The 19,462-nt window shown below is 35.9% G+C and overlaps 1 protein-coding gene across 4 annotated transcripts in view; it reads left to right on the top strand.

Moving 5' to 3' along the window:
- PDE1A (phosphodiesterase 1A) overlaps positions 1 to 19,462 on the top strand; it is a 404,293-nt gene that overhangs the window by 53,673 nt on the left and 331,158 nt on the right. The window contains exon 2 of one of the 4 annotated variants that reach the window (XM_023212377.2): positions 4,534 to 4,596. The exons of the other annotated variants lie outside the window; for them this stretch is intronic. The gene's annotated coding sequence lies outside the window, so the exon portion shown is untranslated. The remainder of the gene's footprint in view (positions 1 to 4,533; positions 4,597 to 19,462) is intronic. 4 annotated transcript variants of the gene reach the window in all.

Below are 19,462 nucleotides of genomic sequence, written 5' to 3'. Positions count from 1 at the left end.
TAACTCATTTTATTGGGATGTTAGCTTTATTGTGGTGGACTGGAACTGAGCCTGCAATGTTTCTGAGGTATGCCTATGTATGGTTTTCTCTCTTTGTTCAAGTAATATGGCTAATTACATTGATTAATTTTCAGATATTAAATAAATCTTACATTCCTATGACAAACATCTCTTTGGTAATGATATATAATCCTTTTGACATAATGCTCAATTTGATTTGCTAATTTTTTTTACAGTTTTAATATCTGTTTTCAAGTGATATTAGTCTGCATTTCTCTTGGGTTATATTTGTTTGGCTTTGGAATCAGGATAATTCTGGCTTAATAAAATAAATTGGGAATTTTTTTCTAATACTCTAGTCTCTGCAAGAGTTTGTGGATGATAGTTACTATTTTTTCCTTAAATGTTTAATGTAATTCCCCATTGAAGCTATCTGGGTCCAATGTTTTCCTTTTGGGAAGGTTTTAATTACAAACTAAAATTTTAAAATTTGATATAAAACTGCTCAATTTAAAAAAAAATTCTTCATGTGATTTTTAAGAATTTCCCACTTCATTTAGGTGCAAAATTTATTGGCACAAAGTTGTTTATAATATCGTCTTCATATCCTGCAATTTCCTTATTTTCCTTTTAATGTCCATAGAATCTGTAGTGAGGTGGTCTCTTTCATTCCTGATATTGGTAATTTTCTTTCCTCTCTCCCTCTTTCCCTTCCTCCCCACTCCCTTCTTCTCTCCCTCCCTTCTTTCATTCCTCTTTTCTTCTTCCTTTTTTCTTTCCATCTTTCTTTCCTTATTTTCTTTTTTTTATCCCTTCCTTTTCTTTCTTTCTCCTTCCCAAGATATAAGCTATGCATACACTTTAATCTCTAGTTGCCCTTTTAATCTAGTGAGCCTAGCAGCTCAAAAGACAAATCCTAAGAGCTCCTCTTACTTTCACCTGTATGGGAAGAGCAGAGTTGATTTTTCTCTAGGCTTCTATTCAGCAAAACGGTGTCCATGCCCTGTTGCCTTTTCAAAAATAAGGATTCCCATGAGAAGAAATAAGGCACTAGTTAGGAAGAAGAATAGAACTTTGGTTTACTTCACAATTCTAACCAACAGTTCCACCCCCTGTATAATGATCCATTTCTGTGCTCTTTTTGGATACTTCAGTCAAGAGCTCCCCTTCCTGAGAATGGAGTGGTGAATATGAGTAACACCCCTTCTTTGAAGATCTTACTGTTTATAGACCAGAGTACATAGCTCTCTGTCTAGTATTCTAAGTCCTCTTCTCTCTGGTCTTCCCAACTTTCCAATGTTCTGTTTCACTGTTTCCATCCTCATCTCTCCAGGTGAGATGGTTTACTATTTTGCCAACACACCTCATGGATTTATGTTTCCATGCCTTCACATTTGTAGGACTATTCCACTCCTCAATATCCCCAATTTCTAATTTCTCTACATTTTCTAGAACTAAAGCCCAGAGAGGTGGCAGAAGTTATCAATGAGAGAGTGAGAAAAGAAGACAAATGTAGGGTTTTTCTTTCCTAGCTCTAAGAGTTTGATTTTAATCTGGTGAGAAATAGGATGCCTTTTAGGTTCCTGGGGAAGATAACTCTTAGGAAGAAAATGTGGTCTGGGAAAGATAAACTCAATAAAACTCAATATCTTTAAATAGTAGGATAGAATATGAAACTTGTGACAGGTACAAGAGCAAAGAGGATTGAGGTATTCAGGTTAGTTCAGAGGTTGTGGGACAAACAGAAACGTATGCATTTAAAAACATTATGAAGAAAACAAGTGACAAACACATTCAAGACCTTAGGAACAAAGAACTGGCGGGTTACACACATACACACAAAACTGTAGGCAACACCTTGAAATTGTTTAGTTAGATTATCCTAAATTGTATCATATTGTTTGGTATAGTAATTATTATTATTATTATTATTATTTTTGAGACGGAGTCTGGCTCTGTCTCCCGGGCTGGAGTGCAGTGGCCGGATCTCAGCTCACTGCAAGCTCCGCCTCCCGGGTTCACACCATTCTCCTGCCTCAGCCTCCCGAGTAGCTGGGACTACAGGCGCCCGCCACCTCGCCCGGCTAGTTTTTTGTATTTTTTAGTAGAGACGGGGTTTCACCATATTAGCCAGGATGGTCTCGATCTCCTGACCTCGTGATCCGCCGGTCTCGGCCTCCCAAAGTGCTGGGATTACAGGGTTGAGCCACCGCGCCCGGCCTGGTATAGTGTATTTATGTAATTTTATTGATTTTTACAAATATTTTTTGAATACTATTCTTTTCCGGCATCACTCTAGACACTGGGGCCACAAAAGTAAACTGTTTATTTAATGAATTGACATGTTCTCATCATCAAAATGGATATGCCAAAATTTTATTAAGGCTTTTAGAAAAAAATGATTCTGCATAGTTATTTTTAAAAGATGAAATAATAATCCTGATTTGGGGGATATTAAGAAATATCTTCCATGTTTGTCTGTGGATACCTAAATTCAGCAGACATGAAGTCAGTAAATATTTGTGTCTACTGGTCAAAAATTATTACTTTAAACTACATCAAACATATTTTAAGGTTAATATTTTATGGAGTAATTTAGATAGTGCTATTCTCAAACATTATACTTGCCAAAGGACAGAATAAAGAAAATAAATGCTTTCTGAATCAAAGAGTATCTTATTTTCTACCTAAAAAAATTTGTGATTCCTGTGGTTCATTAGGAATTATACAACTCCTAATTGAATGTATCAATATAATTGATTGAATGTATCAATTTTTAAAAATAAATTAAAAATTTTTTGAGACATTGCTCTGAATTGTTTTTTGAACCAAAGTAAATGGAGGTTCTCAAATTCCAATTCTTTTGTATGCATGTTTCGAAAGGAAAATTGTAAAAATTATTAGGCATAGACATTTACAATATTATTGGATGAATGCAAAGCTAGTTATTCCACTGTGATTTGAAAAGTAAACTTTAAGTTAGATTTTAAATATTTGGTAGTTCAAAATTGTCATCTCCCATTAAATTATTATTACTCAGTCCTTATGAAATAAAGGCACTGTTCCATTCACTAGCCATCACAGTTTATTTTTTATAATTGTAAAGGATTAAGTCAAATTTTAAAAAAATGAGATAATGTCAAGTTAACAAAATAGAGGCAGAAAAACATACTTTTAATAGGGTTATATTTTAACATACAGTTAATATTTTTTAGTAGTGTTTAAGTCTCACTCTTTAATTAAATATTCATTCAGAAACATTGATTGAGTGTTCACTGTACATCAGCAATTCTGCTTGGCGTGAGGCATACAGCAATGAAAAAAGCTAAAAGGTCTATGCACAGTGGTGCTTTTGTTCCGTTGGTCTCAGCACCCTGGCCTGAGTTGAGCAACATTCCTATTAGGTTGGTTTAGCCAGAATCCCTCCTTATTGCTGATGTTTCTATTCACTGACCACCCTGACCCTGATCCTTGGCTATGAATTCTCACTTGCCTATGATGTATTCAGAATTGAGCCTGATTCTATATTGATTTTATACTGACGTTTCTTTTCTCCCTACTGCAGTTGTCATAAATTAAATCTGATATATATATATTTACCATGTTATCTACTATCCAGCTCTGGTTTTTCTTTGACAAAGAAAATAAATCAGCTATAGAATAGAAATAAGAGGTTGGTGCATAGTCTATTTTAGGCAGGACGGCCAAAACTCCTGATGAGAGGTATTTGGTCAGTTTAGGCAGAATTCTCCTTACCCCTAATATTTACTTTTTACTAATTTCCCATGTATTGACTTGCACTCGGCTTTTTGGCTATACATTTTCACTCATCTCTGCTGTTTTTGGAGCTTAGAGTAGGATATTTGCCCTATACCCCACTGCAAGATCCCCTTGCAGTGGTCCCTATACCTGTCACAATGGTCCTAAATAAAGTCTGTCTTACTATGCTTTAACAAGTATCATTGAATAATTTTTTCATTAACACTACTCAGAATTTCAGGTGAACAATTGTAGAATCTCCATGACAGCTGTAGCCTAAAGTAAACATGGAAAATTTGGGGAATTCTAGATTCTTGGCATGGCTTGGTAATAGGTGAACAGGTCAGGATAGGGGAGAGAGCTTTCAAAGAGTAGCATAGCCATCAGTGTGGCTCTGAATACCCATTCACTTATCTAAACAGATAGAGTGAGAAGTGGGGCTGGCATAGAAGCAGTTCTTCCCTCGTCATTACCAGCTTCATATCCTTGCCAGAAATTTCTTTGCCAGGAGATAATTCTGTTGCCACAGGCTCCTTGAAGTGTTCTTTGGCAGCCCTGGGTGAATCTGATTTCATGCTTATGCTTTTCCACAGCTTGTACTTGTCTATGATTTTGAAAATTAACTCTGAATTTGTAATAAGTGGTACATATTTTGCATATTATTTTAACCTTGCAGGGACTTGGACACCAATTATCTTTTATAGATTTGTTGATCAATATTAACAAAACATAAAATTTTTGCCTTGTGAAATGTACTTGTTCTTCCTCTTGTAGAGCCGTAGGTCAGTGAAAAGATCTTGAATTTGTTCCTGCTATTCTTGACAGAAGAAAATAAAAGTATGTCTTCCACAGCTCTTTTCTTATGGTAACCATTCTTATTTGAGGCTATCAAAATTGCAGCAGGTGATTTCTTTTCTAGTTGAAGTACAATGCAGCATAAATATTCTCTTCTTTCACACAAAGAAGTTTAAATCAGAGTGGGTTTGCTTTCTAAATCTAAGGGTTGAAGGCCAAGGGATAAGATCTGCGTAGTATATTTGTTGTGCTGTGAATACTGTAGCATTCCAGGGGATTAGAGGCTAACTTTACAATAAATATTTTTTTTAATGAACTAATATTTTTAGATACATTGAGACCCTTAGATTTTTTTTTATTTTTATATTTTATTTTATTTTTATTTTTATTTTTTTTTGAGCTGGAGACTCGCTCTGTCACCCAGGCTGGAGTGCAGTGGCGCACTCTCGGTTCACTGCAACCTCTGCCTCCTGGGTTCAAGGGATTCTCCTGTCTCAGCCTCCTGAGTAGCTGGGATTTCAGGTACGTACCACCATGCCTGGCTAATTGTTGTATTTTTAGTAGAGATGGGGTTTCTCCATGTTGGCCAGGCTCTTCTCGAACTCCTGGCCTCAAGTGATCCACCCGCTTTGGCCTACCAAGGTGCTGGGATTACAGGTGTGAGCCACCGCACCCGGCCTACCCTTACAATTGTAGTTATTTTGTTAATATAATGCAGAAAATTTGTCATAAGAAAAATATAATTAGCATTTGATTTTAAAACTCATAAAACAGATCGTGAATAACATCATCCCTTTTTACTTTTATTTTAAAATTTCAAAAAATAAAAAAAATGTTTCAAGGTTTTGATATTTTTGAGTTTTTAAAAAATCAGTAGAGAAAAATAATCCTCGTATTTCTTGTTGGGGAGGGGACATATGTGTCCCCTCTCACTCCAGTACTGCCTCTAGGGCTCCCTGCTTAGCCCCTTTTTTTCCTTATCCTTCTCCTAAGGTGGAAGTATGCTAATTTGACTAGTCAATATCTTAAGAAAATTGTTGAGAACCACTGCATGCTAAAAGGCAGGGCCCATGCTCTGTTCCTTCTTTTCCCCTTCTTCATACACAGAATGAGTAGGTTAGCCTAAACATGGCTGTCCTTGTCACTTGTCCCTCTCTATAATCAAGCCTAAGCATAACAGACTGTTAAATGCCAAGAGTTTGGTTTGGGGATGCTAATCAGAACTCAGTCCTGCTTTTAAGAAATATATATATATATTTTAAAGAGAATGAGCCCCCTTGGTTTAATCCAGCAAGCATTGTCTATCTTACTGGATTAACAGATGAGCATGCAACCCAATCAGAGCTATAAGACACAAGAGAAATTTTTCTGGGGCTTCTGGGAAAAACTAGTTTAGGTCTTTCTTCTACTGGATTTTTGAGTATGAAGAGGTGAGAATAACCTTTTTGCTGCCAAGGAGATCCACCATGAGGATGAGGCTTACTCACAGGGGAAAGGACAGCTGAGATACGCAGAGGAAACAAATCTCGATGATATTATTTGAAACTCTGAATCAAACCATAGCTGAAGAAAGCACTAGCACTGGAATCTTCATTTATAGGTCCTGCATATTTCCCATTTTTCTTTGAGTCAAGTTGAGTTCTATTTCTATCACTTGCAACATACAGGATGCTGTTACAGGATAATGTAGGAGGGTTAGATTGTGCACTCTATCATGGGTTATGAGATGGCTGGTGAGGGATTATTGGTTGCCGGCTCAACTAATAATGATGGGATATTTTGTTTCCCATTTGGTTATTATTCCCAAGTGTATCACTCTTGGATACCTTATATGGGAGAGAGATGGGAGAGTCAAAGTGAATAGCAGGGCAGATTCAACTTTCCTGGTTGTAAAGGTGTTTAGGTGCATCAGACATCCATGCTTTATCCTGAATAATATGGCCCAAGGTTTTTAAATTTTTTTGATGGAAACGACTTAGTTGACAATATTTAAACATTTCTTTTTATGGCTGTACAATATATTATTTCATGTAATGAAATCATATGTGCCAGAGTGGAAGTGGTTGAATTTTATTTTAGTTTTCCGTATTCCTTTCAGATTCCTATAGTTCTACACTATAAAATAATATTTGCTAATGAATACACCTCAGAACTCCAGGCTCATAAACACTTCATGAGAAAATGATTCCATGGCCAAATAAGTCTGTGAAATGCTGCATATGAGGTCATCTTCTGACCACTCATACGGCACTTTAGGATATTAAAAACATTGGCAAATAGTAAAGAAGCTTATTTATTTTTTCCTTAGTTTATTTGACCATGAATTCTCTTCCCTTTTAGCTCTCCACCATTTTCTTTCCTTGTAATATCAAGTGGAGGAGAGTGGGTTAAATAAGAATGCTACTCTTAGGTTGGTACAAAAGTCACTGCAGTTTTTGCCATTAAAAACTACAATTACGGCCGGGCGCGGTGGCTGAAGCCTGTAATCCCAGCACTTTGGGAGGCCGAGACGGGCGGATCACAAGGTCAGGAGATCAAGACCATCTTTGCTAACCCCGTGAAACCCCGTATCTACTAAAAAAATACAAAAAACTAGCCGGGCGAGGTGGCGGGCGCCTGTAGTCCCAGCTACTCGGGAGGCTGAGGCAGGAGAATGGCCTAAACCCTGGAGGAGGAGCTTGCAGTGAGCTGAGATCCGGCCACTGCACTCCAGCCTGGGCGACAGAGCAAGACTCCATCTCAAAAACAAACAAACAAACAAACAAACAAAAAAATTACAATTACTTTTGCACCAACCTAATACAGTGATAACATTCTCTCTCATTGAAAACCTGGTATTTTCTAATTTGTAGTTATAGTTATTCAGGAGAATGGCTTATTCCTTTTGTTCAAATACAATTGAACATTAGAGGCTCTATTCTTCTTAGTTACTCTTGTTTATGCATACTTAATCCAATTCTATTCACCAACAGTTCTACTTGAACTCTGGTTTCATACATGAAAGAAAAGTCATCTTTAGTAAAGCAAAGAAAACAAGGTAAATGCAATATTAAAGTTACATACAGGTTGCAATCAGGGTGTGGTGGTGCACACCTGTAGTTAGTCTCAGATACTTGGGAAACTAAGGCAGGAGGATTCTTTGAGCCCAGGAGTTAGAGGCAAGGCTGGGCAACATAGTGACACCCCATCTCTTAAATATGTGTTACATATAGGTTTCAATATTCTATGGGATCAGAAGGCTTTTAATGTTCTTGAATGAAAGGTTGAGCTGGTGATGGAAAGTGACACTGGGGAAGAGAGGCTTGACCTATCTTGAGGGTTGAATGTGCACCTGTCACTGAAGATGCTGCTGGGAGTATTGAAAAAGAGAGGACCTGTGACTGAAGGCTTCAAGGTGTGAGATATTCTCTTGCCTCTGAGGGACAAAGATAACAATAGCTGGATTGATGGATTGTATGCAGATTTATTTTTTAGGAAAGTCACTCTTGTGGTAGGTTGGAAGAGGGATTGAAATGAATGAGCAAGATGTTAAAAGAGGTAGTATCAATTGTGGCCATGGATTAAATAACAGCAATGAGGAAGAAGGAAGAACAAAAGATGACTTGGCAGTTATCAGTGAATGGAGATTGAGGTGGCTAAGAAGTGGGTTCTTTGACTTTAAGGGTTTAAAGTGGAATAATATAATAAAAACAAATAAGTATTTATTGAGCTCCTGTTTGTACTAGGTGCTAAGCACCATGGGGAAGATTACTATTCTCTAGAATCTCAGAGTTTTGAGAAAAAAAAAAAAAACACTGAAATACTGTGAATGCTATAGTGGATATTCATTAGGGGTTTTTTGGCTGCTTACATTCAATCCCCTTTGTAGCATTCCCCATTGAATGTTGGTAGTTATTCCTGCTATGGAAGCTAAAGGTGGCCGGATATTCGCTCTCCTTCATTTCCTGGCAGCTAGAGTTCCTTTAGAGTCCTAGGCTTAGTCAACTGATGCTCTTGAGCAGATTCAGAATGTGAAGTTATCGATGGGAAGGCATTGAGTGGTTAGAGATCATTTGTGGATTAAGAGTGCAACCACCCAGTATCATTTTAGTAAATTCCTTTTCTGACCAAGTTTCACCTGACAGATATAAACACAGGCATTAATGAATACAAGGCAGAACATAAAACTTGATTTAGGAGAATAAGAAAGGCAGAACTTTAAAGCTTGCTGTTAGAATTGAAGGAAATTCTCATGGTTCAACTTCCTCTCAATATGTACCAGAGGGAGCCTTCTCAAGGGGCAGGCTTATAACATTCTCTCCTCTGGGAACTTAGATTATATAGGTTCTCTGAACTTCTCTCTTAAGATGTTAAGCATTTAGTGCTTTGTATTAGGACTTCTGTCTTTGATGTTGGTGCTTCAAAATTTCATTAACTAACTATTAACATTTTACAAGGACCCTCTACCTGTTTGTTGAGATTAATTTAACAGCCAATAATAGGTATAGGTATTATTTATCTTAGAGATGAATAAAAATTGTGATAAACCAAATGTATTAAAATCATAAAATACTTCATGAGTTCAGGCAACAGATTGCTATTGTGTTTATTATGTTAATGTGAAATGCTTTTACTATATTGTGTAAGAATAAAAAAAGAACAAGAGAAGATATTGATAAGCTTAAAGAGTCATCTTTAGAATATGATAGATGAAAAGCTGGACCACAAATGGCTAGAAGAGTGGATTGGCACAGTTATCTGTGTAATTATCAGAGCACTTAGCAACATTTTAATTAATGGGAATTTATGGTGGCTTAAATTGTTTTTGCTGTTCAGTGTTTTAAAAAAGTGGTTGGCTACAGCTTTGACCTCCCCCACATTTTGCTTTGTTAAGAAAAACTCTTCAAATAAGCATATTTTCCCAATCAGAGGCAGGGTGATAAAATAAAATGAGTATAAGATTGAGCTGGGAATGCTGGGACTTAGTCTTGAGTCTGCTACTTCCTATAATCATCTCTGAGCTTTAGTTTTCTCGATTACACTCAAATGGACCCTCTTTATTTGCTTTAGAGCATTATTGTGAAGATGTAATTAACATCAGTTATAAAATATCACTCTGGTCACTCTATATACCCCTCACATAGCCTGTTAATTCCTATAGTTCTTATTGTACCTGTCCTATTACTGAATTTTTCCCATCCTGAGTTAGAATGGAAGCTCCATGGACACAGGGACTTTACACATTTTGTTAACTTCTTTTTTTAAAAAGCACATGGCAGTGCCTGCCACAGACGATGCACTGAATACAATTTAGGTAATAAGCAATTAAAATGTTGCTTTGTTTGTTTTTTATTATGAATGCCTTTCTTGGGAGGCTTGTTACAGATTGGGGGTTAGTTCCAAAGTGTTGGATTTGAGGAAGCCTTCTCATATTCGATTGATGATCTTTGTTTGTTTGTTTCCCATTGCACCATGGTTATTCCACATTATCTCAAGACCAGTGGCATTCTCCTAAAATTTTCATTCAAGCTACTTGCTATAACTACTGTTGTAAATATGTATCTCAATATCATGTATTTTTTATGTACATTTGCTAATATTGATGCTTTATAGAAGACTGTTTCCCTTATCAATAGAGGGAGGTATAGCATAAATTTTACTTTGCCCAACACAAGTCATAAATAAAGCTACATCTTAAATAGAATCTAATGAATTGTTAATGCTCAGTATTTATCCCCTCATTAAACCAAACCTATTTTTACTGTAACGATTTTAAATTTCTTCCCTTTACCATAGCTGTTATTTATCCAGTTATTGTATGTGGAGAAATGGTCCTTCATACACCATCAAAAACAATATATAAGTCTAAAGCACTTCCTAGAGTTATTTCTGCTGAGTACTGCTTGTCAGAACATGCTTTTTTGTAAGATAATTTACTTACATAAGAGTGAAGACTTTCTATTTTGAGGTTTGCCAGTCATCACTCTATTTTAATCATCATTACCAAAACCATACATCAGCACTAATCTACTTTGGCATTATACTGTCCAAAGGACCTTTCATAGAACTGTAGACTTTCAGAGTTGGAAGTTGACTTGAAGAATCTAGAATGCTTAATTACCATCTATAAACTTAATTCTTTTCCTGAGATTTTTATCTAGTCTTTTTTGTTTACACACAGATTTAATTGTTTGCAGGCAGATGGCTGAAGAAATCTTGCTAATTTACAGTTTTCTACCTGTTTAAGTGCTTAATATAAGCATATATGATAACTGAGGAAAATGGCCTACTATATTGTATGCAGGTAATTTCATGACAAGGTCAGTAAAATAAGAGGCCACCAGCTAATATTTAGAAATATTTTAGAGTATAAAAATTTTGCAAAAAGAATCCAGCAGGGCAGAAAATTCTTTGTATTGTCTGAATCAGTAAGCTTCTCTTCTACCAAGAAAGTGGAATTGTTTCTTGAGATAGAGCACACCCGGCCTGGAAACATGTATGCATCCTAACAAGAAAGGAAACGCGTACCAACCTGATCAGTCCAGACTGACTGGTTTTCAGTGTTCTCAAAGGCATTCAAACTTACTGTTAGGAAATGTTTAAAAATGATGGGGGATGTTTTTATGCTTGTTTCAATGATTAACCACGGGCATTAAGATGTGAGATGCTATCCATCCTACAATATAAAACATTGTATCTTTCCTGCAAGAATTTCAAATTCCTCACCAGACATTTGTGTAGGAGAAAACCTGTTTATATTAATTGGAGCCTAGAGAGTAATTTGATTTTACATATAAACACACATGCACATTTTTTGGCAGTTGTAGTATACACTGATTTTCCAGGAATGCTACTATTGTACATATTGATAAATATAGAGGATTGTATTTCTGTGTAGTTTAAAATTTCCCAGAGTTACTCAGTTGTATCACATCACTAATGTCATCATGATATTTGAGTCAAGAATCCTTCATTGCTCTCCTTATCTGCATGTGTAGCTGTTGTGCTCACAGTGATTGGTTCAATTGTTTGAATACTTCAGAATCTCTAAGTGTCATTATGCCTGAATGCTAATATAGAGAAATTAATATTATTTTATTATACTACTTTTATTTAGGCATTACACAGCTAAGGTATTATATTGATTCAAAAATTTATATGGGTAGGTTATGTCATTTATAAAATTTAGGCTAATAAAGGGAGCACTATGAAATAGTTGTTATTTAAAAGGTCTTTGTGTCAATACAGTGACTTTGAAACTAGTGTGCATCAGAGTCTCTAGAAGGTCTTGTTAAGATCCATATTGCTGCCCCTAGAACCACCACCCCCAACAGTTTCTACTTCAGTAGGCTTGGGAAGTGGGGCCAATTGTTTGCATGGCTGATAAGTTCCCTGGTAATGTGGATGCTACTGATCCAGGGACCACACTCTGAAGGACCTAGTCTAAGAGGTTAGAGAACCTGATTAGAGCTAGGCAACCCTGATGGCTAGTTGGGCAGCATTTTACATCCACATTGAGTTCACATCTATGTGGTTTCAAAGATATGAATTAGATCTGAATTTTCTTGAGTTAATTTGAATAAATGCATAGGTTTAATGGGTTGAAAATAATCTAAATATAATTTACTTTGAATAGTCAGGACACACACATACTTGTTAGCAAATTCCTGTGTTAAAGTAATTCCCTGCACACAGATTTTTTTCTTTTTTTTTAATGAAGAAGTTCACAATTCTTTTGGAAAATAAGTAGACCAAATGGGCATTATGTGTCCAATTTGGCTGTGGAGTTGTCTTATTGACTTTTTCCAGGACTGAGAAAAAAAATGGTCTGCATCAAAAGGTATCCCAAAAAGTTTTTTGAGCTCTTTCATCACCGTATCAGCTTCGTAATGAATGACTAATAATGATAATGCCAAAACAAAGGAATTACCCTAATGAGGAGTCTTGCTACCACCAAGCTTTGCTGAGGTGGTCAATGAAAACTTGAGCAGAAACTATAATTTATCTGATAATTTTTAGGTCATAAAAATACATCGAGTCACTTCTGGACACACACACAAAAATTAGTCTCAGTAATGATATGCCTAGTTGAATGAAATAAGGTGTCTGTCTTCGTTTAAGGTGAAAGGTTTTCTAACTGGTCAACTTGGATCTGTTTGTGCGGACTGTCCATGGCAAAAAAAGAAGTGAAAGTGCAGTCACCATCTGTTCTTTTCTCTTGGCTAGTACCTATTTACAGGGCTGCTTCATGTTTGCTTGACTGGATGTGGGGGCGGGGGGCGGGGGGCGGGTGGGGAGAAAAAGGTAAGGGCAGGAAAGTTATCCCTTGATTATTCTGGTTTTGCCGTGGTGATTACACACTGGCATTGCAGGGCTTTAGCAGACTTAAATGCAGCACATTTAAAGGTTACTGGCTCTCGAACTCTTCCTCTGCAGGTCCTACTTTGAAGGGCCTCCAGCTCACTGTGAAACATGAGGCAAGTTGTCACCTTTTTTGCTTGGGGGTTCAGTAGAAACTGAGATGGGAAATGCTTTAGTGCAATAATCTGTTCCAGTAAAACCTAGTGGCATTGTTCACTGAGCAGAGAAAAGATTTTGTGGATTAGTGGTGATCACAGAATCAAGGAAGTTAAACTGCTGGAAGTTAAACTGAACAAGTCATGAACAACAAAGAAAACAAAACAAAAGCTTCAAGGACATATGCAAATGAGACAGGAATTTAATCTTTGTTAGGAAAAGAAAATGTGTCTGTCTTGTTTGCTGCTTTGGAACCAGCGCCCAGCAGAAGTTTTAGCTCATGGTTGACACTGAATGGTGAATGAGAGAAAAAGGTAAAAAGGAAAGCAGAGGTGCTTAGAGGAAAGCAGTGCAGAGCAGAAGTAGTAAGAAAAACAAAGCCATGGAGGCAGCAGAAGAGAGGGGCAGCTCAGAGCTCACTGGCAGCGGTACTGCACAATTCTAAGCATCCTCAGGTTGCTTCTCTTTCGGTGTTCTTGGTGCCATCAAAAGTTTAAGCAACTAGAGTATAGGTTATGCAAGTTCACACTGACATGTGACCTCAGGTACCTGATTATGGCTTAAAAGAATAGCAGAATTCTTACTGGTAGAAGTATATAATACATTTCAGATTAATGTTTATAAAAAATGATTAACATTTTGAAAAAGGCTTAGTTACTTACACAGTTAAGTAAGGTACAGCATTTTCTGATGATGCCAGTTAATAGCAGAAATAGATCTGGGGAGTGTGCATAGTTTTGTCTTTTCATATATTCATATGCATAGTAATACTTTATGCATTTGTATATTCAAAATATTTTTAGTAAAAAGAAAAATACCTTTCAAGCACGTATTTCCATAGCATTGGTCATCTAAACAAGACTCAGAACCCAACTTTCACTAACTTCAATGGGAATTACAGAATACAGGCTTAAGTTATTTGTAAATTAAATTTGTCAGAAGGAAAGGACTTGCCTATGGTGATTCATGTACTTTTGATATGTTCTCTATTGTTTCAGAAACTGCTACAACAAACAGTGTCAGCTGTAGATAACTACGTTTTTCCCTTTTTATAGTCCATATACATTACTTTTTGCAAATGTGAGAAATTCTTTTTTTTTTCTTTGTGTCTTTTTTATACGTAGTGAAAAGCTACCAGGTCATACAGTGATGTTCATGTAACATCTCTCTGATGAAGAAATTATAATTTCCAAAGCATGGCTCTTTGGAAATATGAAAAAGAGAACAATAGCTTTAAAAGGAACGAGCCTGATTTGATCTTAACCAGTCTTGATTTAATCAAACTGCAGGGAATTTTCATTGCTCTTGTAATGTTGGTTTTTCTTTTTAATGAAAGCATTTTTGAGGACTAGCTTGATGTCATTGGTATATTGTTTCCTACCATAAGCCAGTAAATTCACTTTCATGGGCAAATGCTTGCATTTTGGCCTCTGGGCTAACTGAGGCACATGACATTAGGTGGAGTTATAAATTGGCCAGCCCTGAGTTCCATTCATGGAAGATTTCATAGCTTGTTTTTTCAGTTGGAAACTTTCTGGCTCAATGTGACACTTTATGTCTCTATTTCTTCCATTCTTTTCCTTTGTCCATTCTCTCTTTCTCTCTGGTCAGTAAATATTGTTGGTGTCACAGTCTTTTGAAAATGTAATATGTGCTTGATGGTGCTTTTGTTTCCTTCGGTATTGAATAAAAGAGAAGGCAGTTAGCAGTAGGAGTAACTAAAGCTAATACCAGTGGTGATGATGATGATAATGATTAAAAAGCCAACATTTATTGAGTGCCACTTGCTGTGTGCCGTGTTCTATGCTCAGAAATTAATATATTTCTATTATTTTATTTAATCTTGACAGCAACCTAAAAATAATTTTAGCTAGCACATTTTATGTTGTAGTATTATAAATGCTTTACATGGATGATCCAAGTTGGTGTAATTTAGTTTGGTATAATAGCCAAAGTCTAATCATTAAAAAAATTTAAATTTAAATGCTACATATACTATAGAGGGGTCAAAATTCACTCTGATTCTCTTCGGTTATTAGGGCAGCCCTATGTAGTAGTAATTATTCTCAAGCCTATTTTAGTAATATGAAATCGAGGCAGAGAGATTTCAGAAAATTATCTAGTGTCCAATAGCTAGTTAAGTAATGTAACCAACATTCAAATATGGGTCTCTTTCACATCTGATTTTATGAATACTAGGACTTTATGATTCTGTAGAATCAAAGAAATATAAATAGAAATAAAGGTAAAAGTGTGAAAGAGTGAATGTTTAGTGTCTCTCAGAGAATGTGGAAAATAAGCCTGTATGGCATAAAAATCAGACAGAGGCACTTTCTCCTTTCAACCTGAAATGCTGTTGACAATATTTGAACTACAAACACCCTCCTTTGGTGAAGGAGTATAGGAAGAGGTAATGAGGTGAGGGAGGTTATTCTTATAGCCTCTCCTCATTTTTTCACTATTCATGATACAGAATGAATTTTTCCATGGAGCTGTTATTATGTTTCCTTCCTTCCTTCCTTCCTTCCTTCCTTCCTTCCTTCCTTCCTTCCTTCCTTCCTTCCTTCCTTCCTTCCTTCCTTCCTCCTTTCCTTTCCTTTCCTTTCCTTTCCTTCCTTTTCTTTCCTTCCTTCTTTCCTTCCTTCCTTCCTTTTCCTCATTTTTGGTTGAGTCAATTGTCTTTTCATTTGCTTTTTCTTTTTTTGGTATATTTTTTCTGGGTCAGCCTAGATATTTGGCAAGGATACATCCACATTTAGATAAGCTATCATTTGGTGATACCTTTTATTCACAGGCTTATTATAAGGTTTGATAAGACTATCCTAAGAAGATTTAGAAGGATTACCTGGGTTGTGTGTGTGTGTGTGTGTGTGTGTGTGTGTGTGTGTATGTTTGTGTGTGTGATGTGATCCTGTAGGTAGTATAATTCTGTTAATCTACAATAGTAATTATTTTAAATTTAAACATATATCTTTAAATATAGAGAAGAATCAATTTTAAATTTGTAGGCTAGAGGAAAGGATATTGCTTTAGTATGTCTTGTGGTCTCAGTTTCCCCAGAGGAAAATAGAGTCTGAACCAAATAATCTCTAGAGTACCTTTCCACAGCAACACCATAACTTACGTTTGTATCTGCTAAAAACGGAATCACAGTAGGTTAAGACAACTCTGTAGTGTTAGTTTTTAAATAAAAAAGATCGTTTAGATTTTATCCATCAAACTGCACTAAATTAAATCAATTTGGAACTCTGCTGAAAGTGAATACCTTTGTTAGTAGATAAAAATTGGCTGGTATGCACAGTCATTAGCAGTGGGTGATAGTTTTTTTGGATGCAGTGTGGAAAGAACAGGGAGCTGTTTTGGAATGCCTTTGAAGTTTTTTCTTTCAGTTCTAAATTTCTGAGATTCTTTACAATTTTCACAGAAGAATGGTCCATAACCGAATATTTCTGTTGAGTTCTAAAATGTCGCATATACTTTTCAATTGTGGAGTTTCGGGGTATGTGTAAACCAGACTTCAAAAAGGGAAACATAAGTTAAAAGAAGAATTCAAAGGTAATTCTAAACTACAGGTCTTTAAAATCTGCTTTCAACATGAGAACAATAAAAAGTCTAAAAGATAAGACTAAGCAAATGATGTGATGTTATTTGTTTATTGATTAGAAACGTATGCTCCAAAATGGTTTAAAATAAAGAAGAAAGGAGTGAGACAGGAAGGAAGGGAGAATGGAAGAAATAAAATCAAGTTACTGAGCACACCCAATGTGCCAGGCATGAGTGTTAGAATCTTGAAATGTTAGGAAAACCAAAGATTTGCAAATTAAAAGAAGGTTCGCTGAGCTTATACTGTAGCACTAAAATGTTAAAAATGCAGCTTGTCATCATAAGGCATGACTGGGATCTGGGAAAACAGCAGTAACATCAGGGTTGTGAAGCAGTATCACATAGTTAAGGAGACAAAACCAGAGCTCCAAGAAGTTTGTGTTCTAGCCCCATAATGTCAAAAAGTTGACCAATGTTTGTGCTCATCAGAAACATCCATATGACAGATTATGGATGAAACTGTGAAGCACAAGCCTATTTAAATAGTTTAGGCACAGTTCAAAGGGAGACATTTCATATTAATTAATTAATTCAGAAATCACTTATTATCTGTAATGCACAGAAGCCTAGTAGCGAAATGTGTCATGGACATAAGAAACTATACTATATAGTAGAAAGTGAGCCATGCCATAAGAAAGTATAGATAGATTTGTGGTTGTTCAGAGGGAAAGAGCAGAGAGCACCAGTGAAAATAAGGTTGAAAATACAGCCTTTGAGATGGGCTTTACAGGGTAGGCATGCGTGCCTCATAGAAGGAATCCCTTAGTCTCCAGGCCTACAACAACATCATCCTTACTGGGAAGTGTGAGGACCTGTACTTGTTGGTGGTCTACAGCCTGTTTCTTCTATTCCTCTTTACTTGTGGCATACATTGCCATCAGCAAAAAGGGCTCCTCATGAACTGAACTGGTAATCAGGAAGGTCACTGGAAAGTGTCAGAATTTGGCAAGAATGGGAAGTAGCGGGTCAGGTGTGTTTACAGTCTGGAAAATCTGTCAGTTGATTCTCATATGGTCTTATGTGGCCATATCCCAGCTTCATCTGCTTGGAAATGATTGCTCATAGATGACATGAGATATTAAGACATCGAAACTAAGTGCAACATTATCTAGGAATAATGAGGAACACGAAAATTTATAAAGGGAAATATAATAAAGTGATATGTAAAATATGAATAGAGTATATGTGTTTGTGTGTGTGTGTGTGTGTGTGAGTGAAAAAAAGTTCTCAAAGTAAACATTTTCCCAGAGGCCGTCCTTTTGAACCTAACCAACTTATAAGTGTAATTCTAGAGTTTAATGTATCGATTAAAATGACAAAACAAAAAATTTTTTGCAGGTTTACTATGTATCAGGCATTTGTCTATGTGATCTACATATATTATCTCACTTAAAATACACAGAAATCCTATATAGTGGTCATGATTCTTTTCCCTTCTTTGAAGATGAGGAAATTTAACCTTAACTATTTGAAATAATTTTCTGGTATGAATAACATACCTTGTTAGATGAGGAGCTGGGATTCCAACCAAACCAGAGTTCATGCTCTTTATTCTCTACCAGACAAGGTTGCTTAATCATTGAAAGGTGCATAAACTTAATATTTAATCATTTGAACTTAACAGTCCACATGTGTAATGTAGGTAAGTTAATTAACCAAACGTCAATATTAGCAAATCTGTTAATTGTATTTTCCTTCATTTCCATTTACAAAGCAACTTTTCAATCTAAATACATGCTCTTTGCTTCAAAGCAAATAGATATCTGTCCTCAGTTCTTAAGTCTGACATTTCAGACAGAGAATACTTGGTCTCAGTCAAGGTATGTTGTAGTAACCACTCCTGACCAGAACAGGAGACTGCACTCAATTTAACAAATGTTTAATAGCAGTAAAATGTATCTCCATCCTCTGACCTGATTTTATTTGGGGTAAACAGCATGCCTTTATGATGTCAATGGCTAAGATAAGTTTATCTTTGTCCTATGTTAATTGAACCTTGACTTCACTGGTATGCTGTTCTAACAGAGCTGAGTGGTCCACAATCTCTTCTAGGCAGAAGATGTGGTAATTGTGCATGCTTTTCATCTAGCTAGCATTTTAAGATACTACAAAATAACCCTTGGAAACCATTGCTAACCACTTTGCTTTTTAATTAATATATTCTGGCTATTATATTTAAAATCTTAATATACCGATAAAAGCTGAGATGATGAAAACACAATGCCATCCCTATAATTTTCAATGAATCCAAAAAAGTGTACTTGGCATTTTTATCTTGCACATTAGCATTTTAAGTAGTGATAAATACTGAATATTCATGGCTCAGCATGTTACCTCATTTCTATTATAACTAATTGCCTAATGAGGTTCTTAACAATATTTAAATGTCATGAAAAATATTTTTAAATGTCATGATTGAGGGTTAAAGAAAATACTTTTAGGAAGCCTGTGCAGTTTTATGCCAACACACTAATCTTTAAAACAGCCCAAGTATTTTTAAGCTTCAATAATGGAAAAAACAACAATATTTGGCGGGAATGAAACCGGAAATATTTAAATTGGTATTGCCCTAGGCAGCAACTTATCCAAATAATAATGTTAAAAGCTATATGGTATTTCAGCTCTTAACATTGCCTAAATCGTTGAATTATATTCTTGTGTTATGTATTTTCCTCTTTTGTATAGCTTTCACATTGAAGCTAATTTAATTTTTATTGGCATAAAATATTTTCCTTTCAACTCCCAGATCAGCTCTCTAAAACAATATTTATCAGTTTCAACTCTCCTGAAGGAAATCACCGACATCCGT

This window comes from Piliocolobus tephrosceles, chromosome 11 (assembly GCF_002776525.5).
Source record: "Piliocolobus tephrosceles isolate RC106 chromosome 11, ASM277652v3, whole genome shotgun sequence".
NCBI lineage: Eukaryota > Metazoa > Chordata > Mammalia > Primates > Cercopithecidae > Piliocolobus > Piliocolobus tephrosceles.
The sequence above is the reverse complement of the archived record's forward strand: the minus strand, read 5'-3'. Positions and strand labels throughout refer to the sequence as shown.